This window comes from Sinocyclocheilus anshuiensis, unplaced genomic scaffold, assembly GCF_001515605.1.
Source record: "Sinocyclocheilus anshuiensis isolate Anshui unplaced genomic scaffold, SAMN03320099.WGS_v1.1 scaffold605, whole genome shotgun sequence".
NCBI lineage: Eukaryota > Metazoa > Chordata > Actinopteri > Cypriniformes > Cyprinidae > Sinocyclocheilus > Sinocyclocheilus anshuiensis.
The window spans coordinates 152,727-176,331 of NW_015539865.1; the positions used below are offsets into that span (position 1 = coordinate 152,727).

General features: G+C 37.3%; 1 protein-coding gene across 1 annotated transcript in view; it reads right to left on the reverse strand.

The window, feature by feature from the left end:
- The window catches only part of LOC107684990 (transmembrane protein 132C-like), a 239,349-nt gene that overhangs the window by 29,054 nt on the left and 186,690 nt on the right, over nucleotides 1–23,605 (reverse strand). The gene's annotated exons all lie outside the window — the stretch shown is intronic.

Sequence of the window (23,605 nt, forward strand, 5' to 3'; positions counted from 1 at the left end):
ATAAACGAGCAAAAATGCTTTACATGTCTTGAAATAATAATTTCTAAACATTAAACATTGACTGTCAGTCTTTATTCACCTGTTTTCGTTGCTTCTCATTAAAATGTATTAAAGTAAATAGTGTAAATTACATCGCTAATGTCATAGAATAGCACATTGTAACGCAGTGTTACAACGTGCCCCATCTGCACAACTGGAGTTTAAAACCGGATGCTGTCTTCTGCTAGATAGCGAAGTATTAAAGAACTATCTAAACTGATAAATAACAGATTGGAGATTAAAATAATAGCAGATTTTTCTCATTTTAAATGATTAATAAAAACAGAGATGAAAAATGTACTTAAGCCAGAATTTAAATTTTACTATGGTAAAATAAATGTTCATTGATATCTTCAAAATATTTTTTAATTTTGGCACACTTTTTTTTGTTTATATTCATTGATATCTTCAAAAGATTTTTGAATTTTGGCACACTTTTTTTTTATATAATGTTGATATGGTACCTAATAAATACTGTACATTTTGTTATGCTAGCATGTGTGGAAATATTCAAACCATGTGTGTTACAACTAACCCCGCGTTACTTTGTGCCCCGCGCTCCCCTAGCCTAAATAAGAAAGTTAAATACACCCTGTCTACCGGAAGCGAGCGGCGCGGTGCGGCGTGACACGACAAAATACTATAGAACTCATTATAATCAGTGATGCTACACTGGATGCGGCGCGACACGACAAATCCCCGTCAGTAAACTGCCTCGTCCTGTTTGAGGTACTGACACAAATTTCAAATGTCTTGTGTAGACAGACTCAATCTGTTGCGACACGGCGGTGTCGTGTCCGGTGTAGACACGGTTTACTATTCCGCCGCCAAGCAAGCGCCGCATTAACTCCTCGTCTGCACGCGCTCTCTTTGAAATAGGAATCGTTGCCACATTTCTTGTTAACATCTTCCATTTATCGCCGTCTCGTTTGTATTTGGCCAGTTTGGAGAAAGCCTCACCAAACGTGACCAGCCAGGTGTTTGCGATCACGGGAACTTGAAGACACTTGTACAAACGTGGATGGGTGACCTGAATGGAGATAGCTCCAGATCAGTGATGTAGTATTTGGTTTCCCAACAAGGTCCATTGCCCAACACAAAATTAATTTGCTGAATGCAGAATAAACGGTATTTTCCTGCGCTTTTCTTGCCAATCTAAAGGAAACACTATGTATGGCGTTTGAGGTAGTTTGTGAATTAGGCTACCATAGACTTATAGTCTAATTAAAATTCGTATTATGCTTGTTATAGAGTGCGTGACATCACATGCACTATTGGCAGTGGCAGTAGACAACCGCATGGCGACCGTCATAGCCCTACATTCATTCATTCATTCACCCAATTCATTCAAAATGCAGATTCATTCAGAAAATGTGTGTTGCTTGGAGACGCACAACAGTTCTGCTGTGGCTTTAATAGGTCATATTTGCGTTGACAAAAATGAGGAGCAAAAACAGACAATATTCTATGTAAAATATAACACATTAAGTTCTTAGTTATTGAACTGTTGTATAAAATCAATATCACGTTTGCACCCATGCTGTTCGTAATGAAAACAGCACTCGTTGTTCGTGATATCGCTTAACTATATCATAATACATATTTTTTTCCTTAACTAGATAATTTGAATAACATGTTAAATCGACAGCTCTAATTATAATATATTTATGTTAGGACTGTCGATTTAATGTGTTAATTTGGCACAATTAACTATGGACAAATAACTAATTAAAACAGTGTTTTTTGCTGAATGAATCCGCAGATGTTAACGAAGCCAGTGATTCTGAGTCCCATTCATAAAGACAGTCACTTGCTTCATTTGAATATAATCGGCTGAATGAACGACTCAATGACTTGCTGTCACCTACTGGCGGATTTAGTTTCATGCTGATCAGTATCATTTCATTGTAATATTTGAATTTCTTCAATGTAATACCCATTTCTTAATTTCATTTATGCAATGCTGTATCAAAATATTTATTTCTAAAGCTACTATTGCAATGTCTGTTCACTTATTTTCTCATCTAAGACAATAATGACTTCACATAATCTTTCAGGGGTAATTTCTCAGGCAAAAATTGATGTGTGATTAATTTGTCATTAATTAATCAACACATCAGGTAAAGCAAAAGATGGAAGAAAAAAATGGAAGCATTCAACAGCCCTAATTTATATGGAGTTTTAAATACATCTGAAACTTTCCCAAATAAATTTTTGGAAACTTTCCACCCCTGTCCTTTCATATTATTAAAATGTTGGATGCAATACTTGAACAGCTGAAATCCACCACAAACAGATAAATTGATTTGAAAAATAACAATCTGCAGTAAATTGAGGTGCAGGGAAGGCAAGCCTCTCTAACGTAAAGCTGATGCCGGCTGGCACTGTGATGTCTCATATCTCACGATTGCTCGGCTTTGACAGAGATTAATTATCATATTCTCAATTATACAATCATTTCATCACATTCAGAGAGGGTTAATGGGTCTTCATGTGGGCTTGGGTCTCTTGAAATTCATCTCCTCAAGTATTTACCGCATAAATATTTAGCACAAGTGCACATTCCTCTCGGGAGAAAACACTCCTTTATTGGAGAGAAAAGAAAGAATGAGAGATAGAAAATGAGAGCGAGGGCTCGGAGGAGGCTTGGTCGTGGCCATAATTGACATTTTAGCTTTATGAAAAGGCTGGTAATTATGACGAGAAGAGAGGTCAGTTATCGCAGTATCCATAGCGATAATGAGTCATTACAACGCCATCCAGAGAAAGACGCTCAAAACCTCCACCGTACAGAGAGACCAGGAGAGATTAGAAATAAAAAAAATAAGTAAATAAGTAAAGTCAATTTTGCTTAATTGATTTTTAAAATATATATATATATTCTTCAAAACTAGTTTTTACTAAATAAAAATGCATGGTTTGAGGGATCAAATAAAGAATTATTGTTAGTAATTAATATAGTTTCTAATATGATAGTTCTGTATAGTGTTGCATACGCTATTTTGTTCATTTATGGTCTTTAACCCCAAACAGCATATGTTTTGTGTTTCTCATATACTGTACAGTACTAAACAAATGTGCATAAAAAAATGAATAAGATTATTATAATGATGTTCAAAAACAGCATATATTGAATGTAGTCACCTTGCCACGTTTGCATGGTATTATACAATGCATTAAACATGAAACACAAATTGAATAGTAAAATACATACACTACTTTTCAAAAATTATGTTTTAAATAAATAAAAAAAGACCTTTCTATTCAAAGAATCCTAAAAATATTAATATTAAAATATTTTAAATATATATTAATCAGCACAACTGTTTTTGTCATTGATAATATTGAAAAATGTTTCTTAAAAACTAAATCATCATATTAGAATTATTTCTGAAGGATCATGTGTGACTCAAGACTGGAGTTATGGTGCTGAAAATTCAGCTTTGCCATCACAGAAATAAATTACATAAATATAAATATATATATATATATATATATAAAACAGAATGTACTTTACAATTTTATTTTTTATAATAGAACTGTTTTACTGTATTTTTGATCAAATAAATGTAGCCTTGGTGACCACAAGACACTATCAAAAACATCAAATTTGACCAACATAAAAAAAATTAAATTCTTGAAAATTATATTTATGTGAAATGTATAAAAATCTGGTTGGAGTTTACTCAGAAATGCTCATTTGTAGCATACACATTTTGCTCAAGTTGAATCAACTTGATTAGATGTGAGTTATATAATTTGGTTTAATGGCTACCTTTAGTGTGGCATTAAATGCAGCAAGTAAACAGTGCTTACTTCTGTGAATACAGCGCAAATCTATAAGCTTCCTTTGCATAAAAATAGGCATGTTTATGCTGAAAACAAAACAAAACAATGATTTAATTGAAATTCCCATACCGCCATCTTAATGCCTGGTTAAACTGGACTGCAGGTGGTTAGTGAATAAGAAACAGGTTTTTGCACGAAAATACAACTTATGAATATGAAACTGCTTAGTGCATTCGCTCCACTGACTCTTAAATGAATACAGAATACTACTTGTGATTTTAAGAAACTGTCAGATCTTGAGCTCTATATGGCTTAGGCATTAAATGTCCATTAAATCAGGCAGAAAGGCAGAAACCTCAGGACTACAGCTACTTACAGAATGAGAGAATGAGAAAAAAGCAGTGTGTGTATGTGGGAATGAGAGAAAAATAAAGGAGATGCAATACAATAGAGGAAGAAAAATCTACCTGGCTGCAACATGAGCAGTTTTTCATCTCAGGTCCTGACAGATAAACATGATGAATGAATGAGGGATAGGTTCATATCTACTTTATTCCACTTCGCTACATATAAATTCAAAAAATACAACTAAAAATATGTGCTATGACACAACAGTAAATATAAAAACAATGCAAATCTACCCACTAGCCAAACAACTACACAGCTCAACAACAACAACAAAAGACTTGTCTAGTTAAATGTTAAACCAATTTTATATGATGACATCAGTAATAATAATCTTCTAAAAAAAACAGGAAGTGCTGTTTTCTGAGAGTCTTGAGATGTTAGAGACACACACACAAACACTGCATTAAAATAAGTGGTCCTAAGTAAATTTTGCTTAACTGAATATTTTACACACACACACACACACACACACACACACACACACACACACACATGTGCATGTGTATGTATAAATTAAACTATGATAGTTCTGTTTATAGTTCTGTTACATATGCTGTTTTGTTAAATTACGGTTTCTCATACACAGTACTTAACAAATGTGCAATATATAAGACCACATTTAATGGCTCTGTAAGCCTAAAAAAATACAACTAAAAATATCTGCTATGACACACCGACAAAAAAAAAAAAAAATGCAGACCTACCTACTAGCCAGACAACCACACAGCTCAACAAAAAAGACTCGTCTACTGAAATATGAAACCCATTTTGTATGATGACATCAGTAATAAGCCGCTAAAAGACAGGAAGTAGCGCTGCTCTCTGAGAGTCTTGGCATGAATGAGCTGCTTCTACATAAAAAGACACACAAACACAAACACTGCATACAAACACACACTCCTGCTCGCCTCTTCATATTCAAGAGATCCAGCTGCAGCGCTCTCATGCAACCAGACTGAATAAATCATAATTGATATCCATTACGTCACATTCCTAATCTCTTTATAACCATTCAGCTAATGAATTTCACACTCCTCAAGTGGAGGAGAACAGAATGATGCTGTTACAGCGCGAGGTGGCTCGTACTTCATGGGTGTCGGCGTGACATTATAAATCGTCTCTGTCAAATGGGAAGCGCGGCAGCGGTGCGCGAGCTGGGCCAGACAAAGGGATGGATAACGCTCTTTTCCTGGTCACCTGTCTGGGCCCAATGCATTTTGTACGTGCCGGGGACAGGGATGACTGACTGGATCTGCATACAATAATCCCTCTTACAAAGGAATGGCATAAAGATCAGTGCATAAACAACATGTGACAAAGAGATATCCTATTGGAAAGCACAAAAACTTCTAAAAAAAAAATCAACTGAATGAATGTAGATACACCGTATTTTTGTGTTTTTTAAGGGGGTGGGTGTCACTGTACTCAATTCACAGTATGCTAGTGCTGAGTATTGACCATTAACTCATGACAGGATACACATTGTGAGTCTCTGGTTGTTTCTGCAAGAGTGTGAAACTAATACAAACTAGCATAGGTGATAACGTTGTGAGGAAACAAAGACAATTTAGCAATACTGTATATGATTGCTGCCTCATAGGTTTCCCAAACCATCTTCTTACTCCATTCACGGCTCCCACTCGGGTATAGAGTACAACAGCTGGGTTCCAAAAGTTAACATTCCATTAATATTCTTCATAGAGGAAATTATTTTGAACAAAAATGTTTGAATTTTAAAGACAGACCTACTGTGAGCTATGAGTTTGTTACTCAATGGTATATGCTTTGTTGAACCCGTCAGTTCATATTATTTCAACTTAGTTTTAATAGATAAACATGTTCAACAGAGGAATTCCGGGTGAAAAACTACATTACCCATGATTCTGCACCAATCTTCACCCATCAGACAATAACCGCATACAAATTGTGTATAAAGAATACCTTAGTGCCCACACATTCCTATAAAATTATTTTATATAATTATATATAAATTCCTATAGTTGACACGTGGTACAGCCTAACAAACAGTAAAGTTTTGACAACACCCTGTCAGAGTCCCTGTATGAGCCAAGAAATTACTTAAAGTTTTCTCCTAACATTAAACAAGAAACTATACCTTCAAATGTTAATATAAATGGTGTATAATGTACTGTTAAAGTTTGAATTCAATAAAAAAAAGAATAGACGACAAAAAAAAATACAAGTAGCATTTAGTTCTACTACTATCCTCTAGGGGTCAGTCACTTCAGTTTTAGTACCGTGAATGAGTAATGGCAATATCAACTGGACCAAAAAGAAAAAATCCATCCATTTAGGTCCCTTCACCACTGACTGGGTTATTGGATCTAATAAAACATTTCAGATTCCTTGTTCCCACAATCAATACGCAAATGTTTTTTTTTTCTTATTTACCCCACATATTGAAAGAGGGTTCATTTCAGAGTTCATTAGATTGTATTAACACACACACACACACACACACACGCACACACACGCGCACACACACACACACACACTAATCTCTTTATAACCATTCAGCTAATGAATTTCACACTCCTCAAGTGGAGGAGAACAGAATGATGCTGTTACAGCGCGAGGTGGCTCGTACTTCATGGGTGTCGGCGTGACATTATAAATCGTCTCTGTCAAATGGGAAGCGCGGCAGCGGTGCGCGAGCTGGGCCAGACAAAGGGATGGATAACGCTCTTTTCCTGGTCACCTGTCTGGGCCCAATGCATTTTGTACGTGCCGGGGACAGGGATGACTGACTGGATCTGCATACAATAATCCCTCTTACAAAGGAATGGCATAAAGATCAGTGCATAAACAACATGTGACAAAGAGATATCCTATTGGAAAGCACAAAAACTTCTAAAAAAAAAATCAACTGAATGAATGTAGATACACCGTATTTTTGTGTTTTTTAAGGGGGTGGGTGTCACTGTACTCAATTCACAGTATGCTAGTGCTGAGTATTGACCATTAACTCATGACAGGATACACATTGTGAGTCTCTGGTTGTTTCTGCAAGAGTGTGAAACTAATACAAACTAGCATAGGTGATAACGTTGTGAGGAAACAAAGACAATTTAGCAATACTGTATATGATTGCTGCCTCATAGGTTTCCCAAACCATCTTCTTACTCCATTCACGGCTCCCACTCGGGTATAGAGTACAACAGCTGGGTTCCAAAAGTTAACATTCCATTAATATTCTTCATAGAGGAAATTATTTTGAACAAAAATGTTTGAATTTTAAAGACAGACCTACTGTGAGCTATGAGTTTGTTACTCAATGGTATATGCTTTGTTGAACCCGTCAGTTCATATTATTTCAACTTAGTTTTAATAGATAAACATGTTCAACAGAGGAATTCCGGGTGAAAAACTACATTACCCATGATTCTGCACCAATCTTCACCCATCAGACAATAACCGCATACAAATTGTGTATAAAGAATACCTTAGTGCCCACACATTCCTATAAAATTATTTTATATAATTATATATAAATTCCTATAGTTGACACGTGGTACAGCCTAACAAACAGTAAAGTTTTGACAACACCCTGTCAGAGTCCCTGTATGAGCCAAGAAATTACTTAAAGTTTTCTCCTAACATTAAACAAGAAACTATACCTTCAAATGTTAATATAAATGGTGTATAATGTACTGTTAAAGTTTGAATTCAATAAAAAAAAGAATAGACGACAAAAAAAAATACAAGTAGCATTTAGTTCTACTACTATCCTCTAGGGGTCAGTCACTTCAGTTTTAGTACCGTGAATGAGTAATGGCAATATCAACTGGACCAAAAAGAAAAAATCCATCCATTTAGGTCCCTTCACCACTGACTGGGTTATTGGATCTAATAAAACATTTCAGATTCCTTGTTCCCACAATCAATACGCAAATGTTTTTTTTTTCTTATTTACCCCACATATTGAAAGAGGGTTCATTTCAGAGTTCATTAGATTGTATTAACACACACACACACACACACACACGCACACACACGCGCACACACACACACACACACACACACACACACACACACACACGGAAAGCCACATTGGAAATCTCGAGGGGGGAAAAAGCGGCATTACAAATCCTCAAAAATCAATACATCTAAAAACTGTCTCTTTGTAAAATGAAAAATACATTTGAATAAATGCAAGCCAGCAGTAATGCAGGATAATGTCTAAACGCGCAGACATCTGTGAGAGCATGTATTTTTCTCTCTCTATTGCATAACCTGGCAAATGCGATGATACTTGTTTTGTCAGCTTGGCTTGGTGTGTGTGTGAGTGGGTTGTAACAGAGGGGCTCTAGCAACTGAAACTGGGGGATTTTATTTCCAGATTTGCCAAACCCTGTGGGCCAGCAATTCTGAAGCAGTTTTTTTTTTGGCGGGATTTTAGCTAAATAACTGCGGCATATTCCGTACCATGTTTACACTTCTGTGCTGACAATTTACCAACAATTTACCCATTTTCCAACTCCATATCAACTTGCTGAAAGAAGCAAAGAAGTCATAACTGGCTGAAGCATACTTCAAAAGCAAGACAAACCAAACCAGGCATGGAGATAACATGTAATTAATCTAAACTCAATTTGCAGATTCCTCTAGTAATTTGGCAGACTGTTCTAAAAAAATAAAATTAACACAGACATCAAAAACGACTTGGAAACCGAAAGATTACTTACTTTTCCTTTCATATTTTTGAAAATCTACATGAGAAGATACAGTACGCTAATTGGGTTGGTCATTTCATATTTTTCTTGCCAAGATGAGAATGTAAATGTAAATCAGCATTTTATATTTATGTACCTGGCAGACACTTCTACCCAGCGCATACAAGACATACATTTTTGCCAGAATGTGTCTTCCCTGGCATTTCAATCCAAGACCTTGATCATGCTCTACCAGTTACAGGAACACATTTTGACACAGGAAAAGAAATCTACTTAGGGTTGTGCCGATAGACGATAGTATTGTGTATCGATGATAGTCAGAGATATATAGTAAGACGATTATTATTATAATTATTATTAATATTATTGTTATTATTATTATTATTATTATCAGGCTAGTAATACCATCTAATTAATATTAGGGCTTATTGGTTGCATTATATTTCTTTTTCCGCATTTTTACAGTATTCCGCGTTTTAACCAATCACACGATTATGCTGAGCTTATGAATGCAATGGCCAATCAGAGGCGTTCAGATGAGTCATCACTGAAACAGCGGAGTTCCGTTGTTCAGCGCGTGCTGATTGAATTCTGACTCGCGAATTCTCTCATCATAAACAACAAAGTGCAGATGTACGTGCGATGTAAGTATAAGAGATTAATTCATCACACAGTGTATATTCACTGATTTTAACGGGAGTGTTTTTAAAGTGCATAACGCACTAGACTGAGCTTGTGCTGATGTTCTTTGGTAATGTAATGTTCTTTGCTTAAAGAAATTCAAACAATAAATACTGTTTTGTGGCTCTTTATTGACAGATCACTGTATTGCCTCAGTTAAACCAGCACGAGAACCAATTTACTTAAAGCATGAAATGAACATGAATGAACATCAAAACGTATTTTATTTCAACCGTGGAACACACCATTTTTCAAGTTTAAGACCACTGAAGTTGATCTATTCTCTTGTCTGATTTGTGGTTGGGATACAGCTGCAGCTGCTGGGCATGCGTACATCAATAAAGCATATTTTTTGTCACACTGTACAACAGGGCCGGAGTGGGACTCATTTTCAGCCCTGGAGTTTCATGCTTTAGACCGGCCCACTTTGTTTAGTTTTTTTGTACTGGCTTTTTCCCTTTTCAGTGCCGCCTTTGCACTTTCTATTATCCTTTTTTATCTTTTTTTTTTTTTTTGCTCGCATATCTCCAACAACTAAGGTTTTTTTTTTTTTGAGCAAGGTGTCAGGGGAGTCAAAAGATAATTACGTCATCATTAGGGCTGCCAATTAACTTCAGTGCTGGTGCTTGGATTTGTACTTCAATAATGAGGTCCAAGTTTAAGAATATGCTAGAAGTTATAATTTTTTTAATGTATTTTTTCTCTCTCTCTATTTAACAGCATTAACTTATAATGAAAGACGTCTTCCCCCAGGTAGATTGAATGTTTGCCTGCCTTGCTGGATGTTGGGCTCAGGATCAATGAGTTGTTTGCATTCGCCCAAACTGATCAAAAATCAAAAGGGAATTGCCGTTAGGGTGAGTCCCGCTCGCTGTGAAGCGGCAGCAGCCGGCAGAGGATTTCGCTTGGTCTTAAAGCCTTCCCTTAAACGGATACTTCACGAATAAAACAATGATTTGCGCAAAAAGAATGATTAATTATCAATTGAGAATTTGTTATTGATATGGTCTAGTGAAAATAGTAATATGGGCTGCGAGAAAATAATAAATAAAAAGAGTGGGGCTGCTATGAGTGCAGGCAGTCTTGGCACAGCATCCATATTTCAACCCAGTGGCATGACAACACCGGCCCTCGCAGCCAAAAAAGCCGAAGGGTCCACCGGGAATCTTCCCGGCGCTCCCGATTAGCCAATCCGGGCCTGCTGTACAATAATAAACTGTTTTTGTATTTTGACACGTTTTAAGTGCGCGCACTCTCTCTGGGCGAGAGCAGCGTGTATCTGAGCGCGAGCGTCCGGTTTTGTGCGAGAGCAAGGGAAATCCGCGCGCGAGCAGAGAGATTTGCGCTCGCGCATTGTATTAATGTGCTTTCGCGCTACAATAATGCGCTCTCGACATTTGTCATTAAATAACGCCATATTTTTGCATTATTGTTTAGGGTTGGGGTAGGTGTAGATGTTAATAAAACACAATATAATAGGTAGAAAATTTAATTTATTGCTAGTTTTCAGCCGTAGCTGTCGGACAAGATGGCGGATTCGGCGTTATGATTTGTCAGATCGCCTGTCAATCAAGCTCTTTGTGAACGGTCAATTCAGGACAAAACTGTTATCTTAATAAGCTTGGAGGCATCTGTTAAGTCAAACTTCATTGAACTCATTCAACTTTCCCGGTTTAACTAGCAGAGAAATGTATTGAATTGGAATTGACTTAAATTTTGGTCTGTTTCTCACACAAAGCTATTAAAAGAATGACAATTTGACATAGCCACCACTGACAAGCTACTACTAAATATATTGTAGAAACTTAATTTCCTGTAAAGCTGCTTTGCAACAATTTGTATCGTGAAAACCGCTATACAAATAAACTTGAATTCAATTGAAAATTGAACCATTTTTTTTGGCTGCACTCCTCCACATCATCGCTATCTTGCAAATGAGGAATTGCTTCAGTTTTTCATGTTGTTTATTAACTGAATCCTCACCTAAAGACAAACAGATGGCGTGAGATAAAGATACAATTCGAACTTCAGTCTAGGTCCACTCTGCACCAATGAATTTAATTAGAAATTTATGAACACGCTGAAAATAAACTGACATTTCAAGTTTCATTACATGTGCGTTTCTGTCCATCAGCAATACGGAAGAAAATAAATGCGAAGCTGAACTTCCTGCTTTTCAGCTCAGAGTCTTCCACCTCCCAGACTGCTGTGGGAATTGCGCCATTAAAAGGGCCAGTGTTCATGCAACTGCCCGTTGTGAATTTATGAGAAAAGAGTAGGGACAATAATTACTGTGCAGCTGTCATGTTCTGGGCCGATCTCAGTATGCTACTGTGTGTCTTATGCTAATTTCTGCTCTCTTGCCCCCAGGCCCAATCACATTGCGATCCTTAAGCTCATTTCCTGTTTTCCCCTTTTGCCTCGATATCCAATTTTCTGTAAGCTTCTCCTGCCATAACGGCAGCTATAGCGCACGGACCCATATATATCACAAAGCGTTAAGAGAAGAGAGGTGTCCGTGGGCACAGTGGTGATTTATGGGTCGTGTTTCCTCCCCTAAATAGAGGCTGGATGGAGGATCGGCTCAGATGGGCAATGGGCGACGAACGCGAAAGCTATAAAACTGAGAACGTCTGTGTACAGAGGCTGAAGTTTCTCCACAGTAAATAACAAACCATCAATCAGATGCCTTTAGCACGGAGACATGTGATATTGGACGGGGATAGCGAATTTGTTATAATTGGTTGCAGTGAACGAAAGGGTTGTGATCTGTGTTTTATTAATGAACCTTCGAGCTGTGAAATGCGAATGATTTTGGGCCAAATCGTGATTTTAATTGCCAGGAAGAGGCATATAAAAATGGCCTGATTAAAAATATCATTACAAAAACGATCCAGCAGATTTGATTGCAGACGTGGTGTGTCTTCAAACCTCTGTGCTCTGCCCAATTACTCTGACAACCACAAATGACCTCACCACACAGACAGACTGTAGTTTAGGACGCTCTGAACCGAAACCCTCAAACAACAGGATCCGTCACTGCGGTCCAGAGAGCAGCCTGACCAAAGCCCAATCAATAAAGCATCAGAAGGACCATAAGCCTGCATCATTCAACTAATCCAAGTAGATTCCCCACCTCAGCGCTGAAGCTGTAGGACAGAACGAGTAGCACGAGGCAGGACAGACCGTGAAAGCAGAATTAAACAAGAGATTCTATCAAGCTCTGAACTGACTCAGAGTTTGCATCATTGTAATTCTTGTGTAGAGTGATATGAAATAGATTTTTACACTACTGTTTAATAGTTTTCCATCTAAGATTTCATGTATTTGAAAGAAGTCTCTAATGCTTACCAAACCAGCATTTATTTGATCGAAAACACAGTAAAATGGTAATATTGTGAAATATTATTGCGTTTAAAAAAAACTGTTTTCTATTTCAATATATTTTAAAATGCAATTAATTCCTGAGATAGCAAAGCTGAATTTTCAGCATCATTACTCCAGAAATCCTTCAGAAATCATTCTAATATCCTGAGTTGGTGCTCAAGGTACATTTCTTATTATTAATAATGTTGAAAACAGTTGTGCTGCTTAATTTTGTTTGGAAACGGATTTTTTTGTTTTTTCAGGATTCTTTGATGTTGTAAAAGAAATTGCTTGTAACACTATAAATGTGTTTTTATAATTGATTAATACTGAGTCACGAAGATTTTAAGCACAATTGCTTAGAAAAGAAAGCGCACATACAACAAGTTCGCAACAATCTGAATAATTTGAGGTATGATTAATGCCTGAAGCACATTTTGGGGTTTTGAAAAGTAGTAATGCTTACCACTAATTAAGTTCTGGATAATGGTCTGCGTATGGCTCTGTCAATATGGATTTAACAGGAAACTCTCCTCCCGTTTAAACAGTGGATGGAGACCATGTGTGCTAAAAATAGAACTCAATTAAGGCACATTAACACTTTAGGAACTATCGATACGTGCCTCTAATTATTTTATGTCGCCACGTCCGGGTGATTCCAATGGCAGGCGATTCGATCCGGTGCAATTTGGGTTTTGGGGGTTATCGACCTTCAGAGAACCGGAACAGGAGGGTGTGAATGCCACTCCGGTAAGGCAGGTTGGTACAGAAAGAGGTCACAGTAAATGTCAGTGTAATTACAATGACAGGTCATTTTGTTGCTTTGTAAGAGAAACTATCCAATTATTGGCAACTTCAAACTTGGAAGCCGAAACTCGAATGGAAATAAACAGACTCTCGAGGGGAGGCGGCAGTGTCACCTGATCCCCCACAATGCACTGTGTCTAAGTACATCACCGCTGGCTGTCATTATCAGTGCTGTGCACCTGCTACAAATGCAATGGCTTTCATCTTGTATTTAATACAAAGCTAAACAGCCATAAAATCAGGGAGGGCACAAACATCGAGCTGCACGGTTCACCTCCAAGGCCTTGACGGCAGCTCGTAACTGACCGTAATTAAGCTTTGAAATACAAGCTTGTAAACGCGACCGTGCTGGTGAAATGTGCAGGTCACAGCAGAAAACAATTAACTCCCATACTGCTCTCACCCTTAAAGAAACTGAATAATTACAACAACAACAATCTACACACACACTAGCAAGTAAGCAGAAACTGTGCCAAAAATCAGACTAATATGGTCGGCCGTCAACGCTCTGGCACGAGGCATCAAACGAAACTAACAATAAACATGAAAAATGACGCATAATGGCTGGATAAACAAGTGGGAGGAGCTGCATGTGGTCATCAGCTTAAAACTAAACACTCTTCTGACAGCTGTACGCACACTTCAAGTTAACCTCTAATTAGCAGATTCATTACATTTCTCCTCCTGTATCACACAGCTCACTTGAGCATGTCAGCATCCAATTAGGAGATGTCTTTCAGAACCATTGTACGCGTCTGCATTCCCGTCTCACAATTTCAAAGGCTTATTGCTGACAAGCGGAGCTGCTAAGTCCTGTGTCCCACATTTCTGCGGTTCAGTTGATTTCCTGTATGTGCTAATCAGTGTTGGGCAAACGTTAGCTACTGTTACATAAAAAGTAACTAATTATGGTATACAGAAAGAAATGTGACTTCTGCGCTGCCTGAGGCTTTCTCTTTTCTGAACAGGAGTCTTACACCAGCGGTTGGCATTTGTCTCTCCGACTTTGTGTGCATACAATAACTATATCTCTTATAACTTTTTAGAAATAAAGAAACATTTCAACAACCCCATACAGCTTCATTACATTAATTCGTTAAATAAATGTAAAAGCTTTTCATTACTTCACACTATTATGCACTACATTCTTTACTATACATATTACACTACCTTTCAACAAGTTCCGTTTTTTTTTCCCCATAAAGAAATTAACACTTTTATTCAGCAAGGAAGCATTAAATTGATTATAAGTAACAGTAAAGACATTTATAATGTTACAAAATATTTCTACTTCAAATAAATGCTGTTTTTATTTTTATATTGATCAACGAATCAACGAAGAGAGAAAAATATTATCCATTAAAATGTTTAAGATCATGTGATACTGAAGATTGGTGTAATGGCTGCTGAGAATTCAGCTTTAAAATAAAAAAATAAATAAAAATGTATTACAAAAAATAATTATAGCAAAAATATAAATATATAAAATATAGCAATAATAATAATAATAATAATAAACAACTAACATGTTACTTTCCAAAAAGTTCATTTAAAAAAATAATGCGATTAGGTAAGACTGGAGGCAATTCAGGGGAGTGGAACGGCTGATGTTGCCAAACTAAAAATCATTTGAAACTTTAACAGGGGGCACAGCAGGGACATATACACTGAGCATCAATATTTCACACTGTCTAACGTTCACTTTCCATCTAACAAGCATGGACCTATAACACACACACACACAGACACTGCAATCAAAAACACTTCTGCCACCATCTCACTCTTCTTTTAAATGCGTATTATCGCTGATCAAATTGAAATATGTATATACAAACATTTTAAATATAATTAACATCTAAAACCCCTCTAAAAGACATCCTCTGTGCTTTTTTCTGCTGTTCGCTTCTCTTTCTAGTTTCCCATTGATAAGCTGTGAGAGGTAAATTGGTGGAGGCACTTAGCGGCGATTTAATGCAAACCCATTAAACACACGAAGGGAGAGCGGACGCTCGGGTCCCCGCTACCTCGGGTCTCTACGACACCTCACGCAAATTCAACTTTAAATGCTTTACCTCTCGTTTCTTCCAGCAGGCCTGAGAAAGTCAGACGTAAGGAAGTGAGGTAAGCAGGAAAACAGGAGTTCACAGGGTACAAAAACAGAGCGTACACGTACCATTAGCATCAGCGGGATACGGAGTGATAGTCGAGCGTTTTTTTTTCCCAGATGAATCGCTAATACAACCTACTTTTGTTCTCCTGACAAGCCTTATCAAGCAAAACATTGAAGAACTCTGCCCTCGCTTTTTGGATTTATGTGCGGAATACAAATACGAACAAGCAGCGATTTCTAGCAAATCATTCTCTCTGTCTGAGTTTCTCTCACGGACACGCACACAATTCCATTTCACCGAGCCAAATTGCTGTGCAATGGCCCTGCTTTGAAGGAGAGCACTCGGAAAGCTCTAGAGTTGAAGAGCTCAGAGGTGGGAGAGGAAAGTAAAAGGTGAATGAGAAAGAAGTAGAAGTAGAGAGCGTCTTGGCAGGTCTTGGCAGCTCTGGCACTGAGACTGGTAGATCAGATGTAATTGACAATTAGCTTCACGACACTCCGAATTACAGGCCCTCTAATAGGGCCAGAAACACGGAAAACCTTTCTCCAAACCGTTTTGTGCCGTCTATGTGTGTGTGTGTGAGCCTCGTGATCCTCTGGTGTGTAATGATTCCACTAACCACGCTGTAATATCCAGGTGAGTCAGTATGTTAGGCATTGTGTGTGTGTGTGTGTGTGTGTGTGTTTGCTCTCCGCTGCAACTCCTTTCTCTGACACACAGAATAAGCGTGTGCTCTTTTCTTTACGGTGTGACTCTTGGCTCCATTTCTTTGCCTTTTGAAGAATTTGCCACTAAAAGCTTATAAAATTTGCGAGTGTGTGTGTATCTGTGCCCTACATTTATTCATCTCGTCCTAACATGCTCACTGGACCTTCAGAGGAGTCCTTAGTAAAGAAATCAGTATCTTATCTAAAAAGTATCTGAACAATGCACTGGACAAATAATGGTGTGCATTTTCCCTAGATTCGGTGACTTTTTGTTATAGCAATGAAGACCTGTAAAGACCAGTAAAAAAGTAATATATTTAAAATACATTTATTTCTTACTAAGTATAGTTGAAATCTATTAACATATTTAGTGGCATATCGTTTGAGACTTACTGATATAAAAAATTATAATTAAACTTTATTTGGAGTAATACTTGTTAGAGGTCGACCGATATGGGTTTTCACTGGCCAATGCCGATGCCGATATTTAGAAATCAAGACAGCCGATGGCCGATATATGATGGCGATTTTTGGGCTGATATGTTTGGCCGATTTTCTTTTTTCTTTTTTTTTTCCCATCTCATAAAAGTGAGTTTGAGTAAATTATTATTGCAGAGTACAAGATAGTAATAGTAGTAGTAGCTTAATTCAGAGTAATAATACATGGCTCAAAACTTAAGCACCTTCTCAAAACAGTTCCGAAGCATGCTTTTTGTTTATGTTTGCTGACAGACACCAGTGTTTCCACAGACTTGCAAATGCAAATTCATTCTCTGCCAGCAGGAGGCGCTGTTGGAGCGGGAGATATAGCGGTTTCCCCGGTAACAGCTGTAATCAAATAAGCACTGGGCTCACAAACCTACTTTATCAGGTATTACAGGAAGGACAAAATGAAAATGATATCAAAGCTTTTCTGAAGATGGTCGGTTCTTTTCAAAGATACATTCATATAAAAACACCAGCCGGCCGATCAATCGGTCGACCTCTAATACTTTTGCACAATGCACATTTCCTAATATAAAGCCTAAAATGTGTTTTAATGTGACTACTGATGAGGATTGTATGATCTTTGAATAATATCAGTCTTTAAATGCAAGATATTTAAAGTGTACCAAAAGTATACTTGCAATAGTTTCACTTTAGCACAATCACATAAATATTAATGTATAAATATGTAAATGTTTTAACATGGAATAAATGTATTTCAAATATATTTTAGTATATTTATTTTTCACTAACGGACACATAACCCATGTATTTAGAGAGAGAATAATTAGAAATGTTAAATAAACATAAAAACAAACGAAAGAAAAGCAGCTAGTTTTAAACTCATCAGATGTCTGTACTGCCCCTATAAAATGCAAATTTTGGACTGTCCCAGAGCCGTAAAGAGAGAGAGTTGCGACAACTCCATTCACTCCAATGGACCAGTTTTTTACAGCAATGACGGATCGTGGAGCCGCTCAATAGTTCCCGGACGTTAGCGCTAATACTATCAGCGCCGTAGAGATGCAGCAGAAGAGAGCGCTGTGACAAACTTTTAAAAGGTAAGACATTTATAGAATAAAATTGTATATTATCAGCACAGCTAATCAAATTACCCTGTGCATTAAAACAGATTATTATTAGATTATTCCTCACTTAATTAGTAGATTTACGGGATGTTATTCATTCTCTTCATGCAGTTTCATCCATCGTTGTGTAATTAAGGCTTTTAAATGTGATTTTTGCTGGTGGGGAGTTATTTAATAGACTTGGATTTATTGCAAGGATGCTGAGGGGTGCACAAGTATCAAAAACATTAAACAATATTAATTTTCACTTAATCTTAAAATATCTTCACTTATTTGGAATTGATTTTCTAAGACAAACTTAACATTTACCATGAGATTAGTAAAACGACAATGAACATTAAGATGTGATTGCACTTGACTAACATACAAGTTGTAAGAAAACACACACACACACAGACATAATTATATTTATATATAGAGGCTGAAGTTACCTTGGTAAAAGACCACGATGTCATTAATATAGCAAACATGGACTTTTACCATGGTAACTTCAGCCTAAAATATGTTTACAAGGCAGGTAAGGATAGCTGACCACATTAATCTTCAAATATTAGCGGATTTTATCTTTTAAAAACAACACTGATGCAACTATATATATATACTACGTATACATTATGTAAGGGATAATCAACGGTTTGCCGCACATTACAGGATTTTAAATGCACGACGTGGAGGCCATGAACCTCTGCGAAGTGCATTTAAAATCCTTTAATGCACGGCCAGCCATTGATTATCCTGCTTATTCCATGGTCATTTGCCAAGTTATAGACAAGTTAAAACTAGTATTGCTCTTTACAGCGCAATATTTGACAGAATGGGTAAAAATTACAGTTATTTTCGTCAGATATGGCACGTTAGCTCTAGCATTCTGCCCGCTTCAAATCAGACACAGAGATAAAATAGTGCGTTAAGATCACATTTATTTGAATGAATTATAGCATTTATTTCAATGAATTATCGATTGATCGAGAGAAACAGAGAGAGAGAAAGAGAGAGATGACAGTTGTGTGTACGTTACCTGCATGCTTCGTCTGCGCATCTTTCTCTACAAACAATTAATTAGACTCTCTCTCTCGCTCTCTCTCTCTATGTGTGTGTGTGTGTGTATGTGCGCGAATGATGTGTGTGGGTTTGTGTGCATCAATTAAAGCAGTGCATTAATATAGAACGGTGATTAAACTGACTTGAAACTACCTGTACACTACCTGCCAGCCAATCAGAATCCAGTATTCAGACAGATCATGGAATAATTTATATATAATGTTAATACATTATTTTAATGTCTACTAATTACCAAAAATCATAGTTCTGTCTCTCTAACTCATTTTACTGCATACCTGCCAGCCAATCAGAATCCAGTATTCAGACAGATCATGGAATAATTTATATATAATGTTAATAAATTATTTTAATGTCTACTAATTACCAAAAATCATAGTTCTGTCTCTCTAACTCAATGTATTCCAATTGCCTGCCATGAACTTCCTGGAACTATTTGATGTCTACGTGAATCACATGACGATCGAGCGTTTCGAACTTCCTTTGTCGCAACTCTCTCTCTCTATGGCTCTGGGCTGTCCCATCTCTTTAGTCAATTCCGATGTTGAATCAAGCAATTAAAATCATACAGCAATGGCATAATTTTGAAACAATTGAAAAAATCTTTTCAGTAAATTTAAAATGTAATTTAAAAAATCTATAAAACACACAAAGGAACTGGCATTATTCAACTTTATATATGATAAGATTATTTTACACATAAACTTCAGCATTAACTGCATTCATCAAGATTAATGAATAGATTAATTTAGATTTAATTTATACTAATAAAGTGTATAATCTAGTAATATTGACCTGATGAGGTGGAAACATAGGCAGTGGAATGGCAGGAAAAAACACAAGGTCTCAAGACGTGTTTTTTGAAAGTTGAACGCACTCACATGAGTGCTGCATTTCATGTGTGAGACGATGCAAAAGACACAAGACACAAGTACAATGCTCAAACACATCTGTCTAGCATGTTTACATAGAAAAATAATGGAAAGGTAGCGCAATGGAATGGAAAATCGCATTATGTGTGAATGACCCCTAAGTCATCTTTTTCATGGAAAGTGCCTTGTACTGCCAGGAGTGGGTGAAAAAACAGCCATCAAGAAAAGAAAAGTGAAAAATAGCAAATAACAAAAGTCTTTTAAGAAGAGTCATGGACTGACAGTTATCATTATTGTTCTACAATAAACTATCTAACAGTCAAGAACGATCAGAATGGCTTTCCCTATAAATGCCTTCCTATAGATTTTCTCTGCAGTATTTTTGACATGCTGAAGAATCGTCCTTTTCCAAAAAGAAAACTACCTATTTCTTCATTTGATTACTTTGTTTTGCTCGTATCTTAGCTATCGATTGCATTTAGTTCCTGATGGGCTATATTTTATTTTGTTTTTATGTTGCTGATCGTATTTACAGCATAAAATGGCCTCTGAAGAGGGAGTGATAAATCTAAGTTGGCAAGGCAACAATGAATAGAACAGTGATCAAAACCCTCGGTGGACTGTGTGCCTCCGTTAGGCCTGTTAGGGACTCCGGTCCCTGGAGTCGCCGTCTTCCTGGCCCTCGGAATACAACGCTCTGTCTTATTCAGAAACAGAAAGGGAGAGTCGGACTATTAAACACTCCGGAAAAAAATGCAAAACATCTCCATTTAGGCTCTCGTTTTAGGACTTTCTTTTTCCGATGCCACTGTTCCCTCCACTCTTTCTTTGACCTGTGGGAAACATCCATTCATCATACCATATTATTAAAACTAGGCATGGCAGCTCCATGTACCGCCTGTGATAAATATAGACAAGACTGCTCTCTCTCTCTCTCTCTCTCTCTTGCTACCTAACTCTCTCTTTTGCTTTCTTCCTCTCTCCTTCACCTTCCTCGGCTTGCTCAAAATAAGCTAATGAGGAAGCTTACGACACGAATATGGCGTGAGTGTTTGAAAAAACTTGAAGAAGATGGCACATGAAGGTATGATTGAGAAATGAAAGGTAATGGCCCAAATGAACTGCTTCAGGCAGGACGATGTTTAAATTTCCTGACTTTAATTACATTAAAAGCACCAGTCCCAGTAGGTGCGGCTGCAGCTTCAGGCCCCTCTTTCTGCTGTTTCATCCAAGGAGTCAAGGAAGGCAGTGTGATGAGAAAATAATCAACATTACAAAAATGAAACCAAAAAATATTAAATAGTGTGTAAACCACTCATTCTTCTTAAGTCACCAAGAGCGACACCAGTGGATAATGTTTCAGAGAGAGAGGCTCTAAAGCATGACCTAAATGTAATTTGGGGTAATGGCGAAATATATGAGAGGTACTATATTGTCAGACTTTTGGACCCGTTTTGCCCCCGTAGTTCTTCCTGTGTTTCCTTATATGGTCTTTTTCCTGTTCTTGTTTAGTTCGATTGCCTTATGATTCCTTGCACCTGAGTTCCTTATTATCCTGTGTATATTAGTTCCTGTCTGTTCCTTAGTTCTTCGTCGGGTCTACTTGTTGGATGTCGTGTGTTTCCCGTGTTCCTGTTGTGGATGTTCCCGTGATTGAAGTATTAAAGACTGTTGAACGTTTCTCCACGTCTCCATCGTTCCTCCCACAGCGAATCGTGACATATGAATGAATGAATGAATGAATGAATGAATGAACTTGTCAGTAAGATAACTTGTCAAGTTTTCTACAAATCTGCCTGAATGGGTCAAACTGATGGAAACAGATGGACTAAGTACCAAGTAAACAACTCACCATTCATCCCAATCTAACTAAACCTAAAATGGCATAAAAGTCCATTTAGGTAGCAACTCTCATTAATTTAGGATGCACTTCCATCTCTCCAAACTTTATGGCACCAGCAGAGCTTACCAAGGATTTGTTCATTAATGGTCAAAAAAAAAAAAAGATATTACAATGAATAGCTGAATTAGTAGTAATATATAACAGATGCATAAAACATGCATGCTACTGTATTATTGTAGTTATTTTGCAATATAAAAAAATTTAAAGTCCTCATATCCTTCCGTACATCTCCCGTGCTATAACTCATTAATCATTTACACAACATGAAACAGTAATCGAAATAAACCACAATACTGCATAAGCAATTCATTTAAAGTCTCCTCTTTGCCTATTTCTCCATAGCAACGTCTCATCGCCGTGCAAATTTGTAATTTCAAACACAGTTGCTATTAAGCATGGCACTCTCTCTCTCTCTCTCTCTCGCCCGCTCTTGCTATCTTTCCCTAATGTAAACAAACGCAGGCAGACTGGTATTAAGCGGCGCAGCTGAAAGCCCCGCCCCTCTCGTAGCTACACGGCCCGCTGGGTATTTCAGCAACTCATTGGAATCTTCAAACAACAAAGATAAACAAGTGTTCCAATTAAGAATTAATTACTGCTCAGGACACTCAACTGCTTCTGCTCACTCCGCTGGGAACAACTCAAACGGCGAGGAAACACACACACACACATGCGCAGAGCAAGAACGATAAGATAGAGGGGTCATATACAGAACACATATAGAGGAAAAGGGGAGTTTGAAGGCAGAAGGTACGAGAGAGAGAGAGAGATCGAGAGAGAAAGAGGGAGATGGAAAAAAGCTGAGAAAATGGCCTGGAGGTATCACCGTCTGGAGCTTAAAACACTCTAACAAGCCCAAAGCAGAATTACACAGCACCTCAGATGTAAGGAAAGAGCCACACTGATCCAATTTATAACTGGCTTTCAACACCAAAGAGAGGAGAGGGGTGAAATAGCCTCTTTCAGTACATACTCATTGTGGGTAAAATAGCGTCTACACAGCGAGGCAAATTACTGCTAATAGGTTGTATCTCTTCTGGAGCTCGCCGAGTTCTAAAAGCTACTCTGAGCACAAATATGTCCTTTTAAGAGTTTATTTATGGGGTAAAGGGTTTGAAAGCGAGTTTTTGATGTAGAAATTAAATTACATTTACGGTAGTTTATTACTTACCGCCACTGATGTATAAACTCAATCTTCTACAAAAACACACCATGTACCTCATCTTTTCTCCTCCTTTTACTTATCATTTTTTCACCCTTTTGCATGTGGCTTTTTGTGTGTGTGTGTTTCGTTAATGAACAGAGTTGGGCCACTTCCGCAGGAAGTCCAGGACTCCAGCATGGGAGTCATCTTCTGACCTTTTCTGCCTGGAAGTCTCTGGTGTCAGGTGTCTCTGTCTTTCTTTGCTGACAGGTTCTCAGGGACTCTAACAAGCTCTAACTTTAAAAGGTTTGGACTGGATGTCACTGCGGACATGTAGTATAGAGGGAAAGATGAAGATGAAGAAAAAAAAGCTATAAAAAACAATAACCCTTAGTAATAAGTGTATTTTTTCTGTAGATATATATATATATATATATATTTTTTTTTTTTT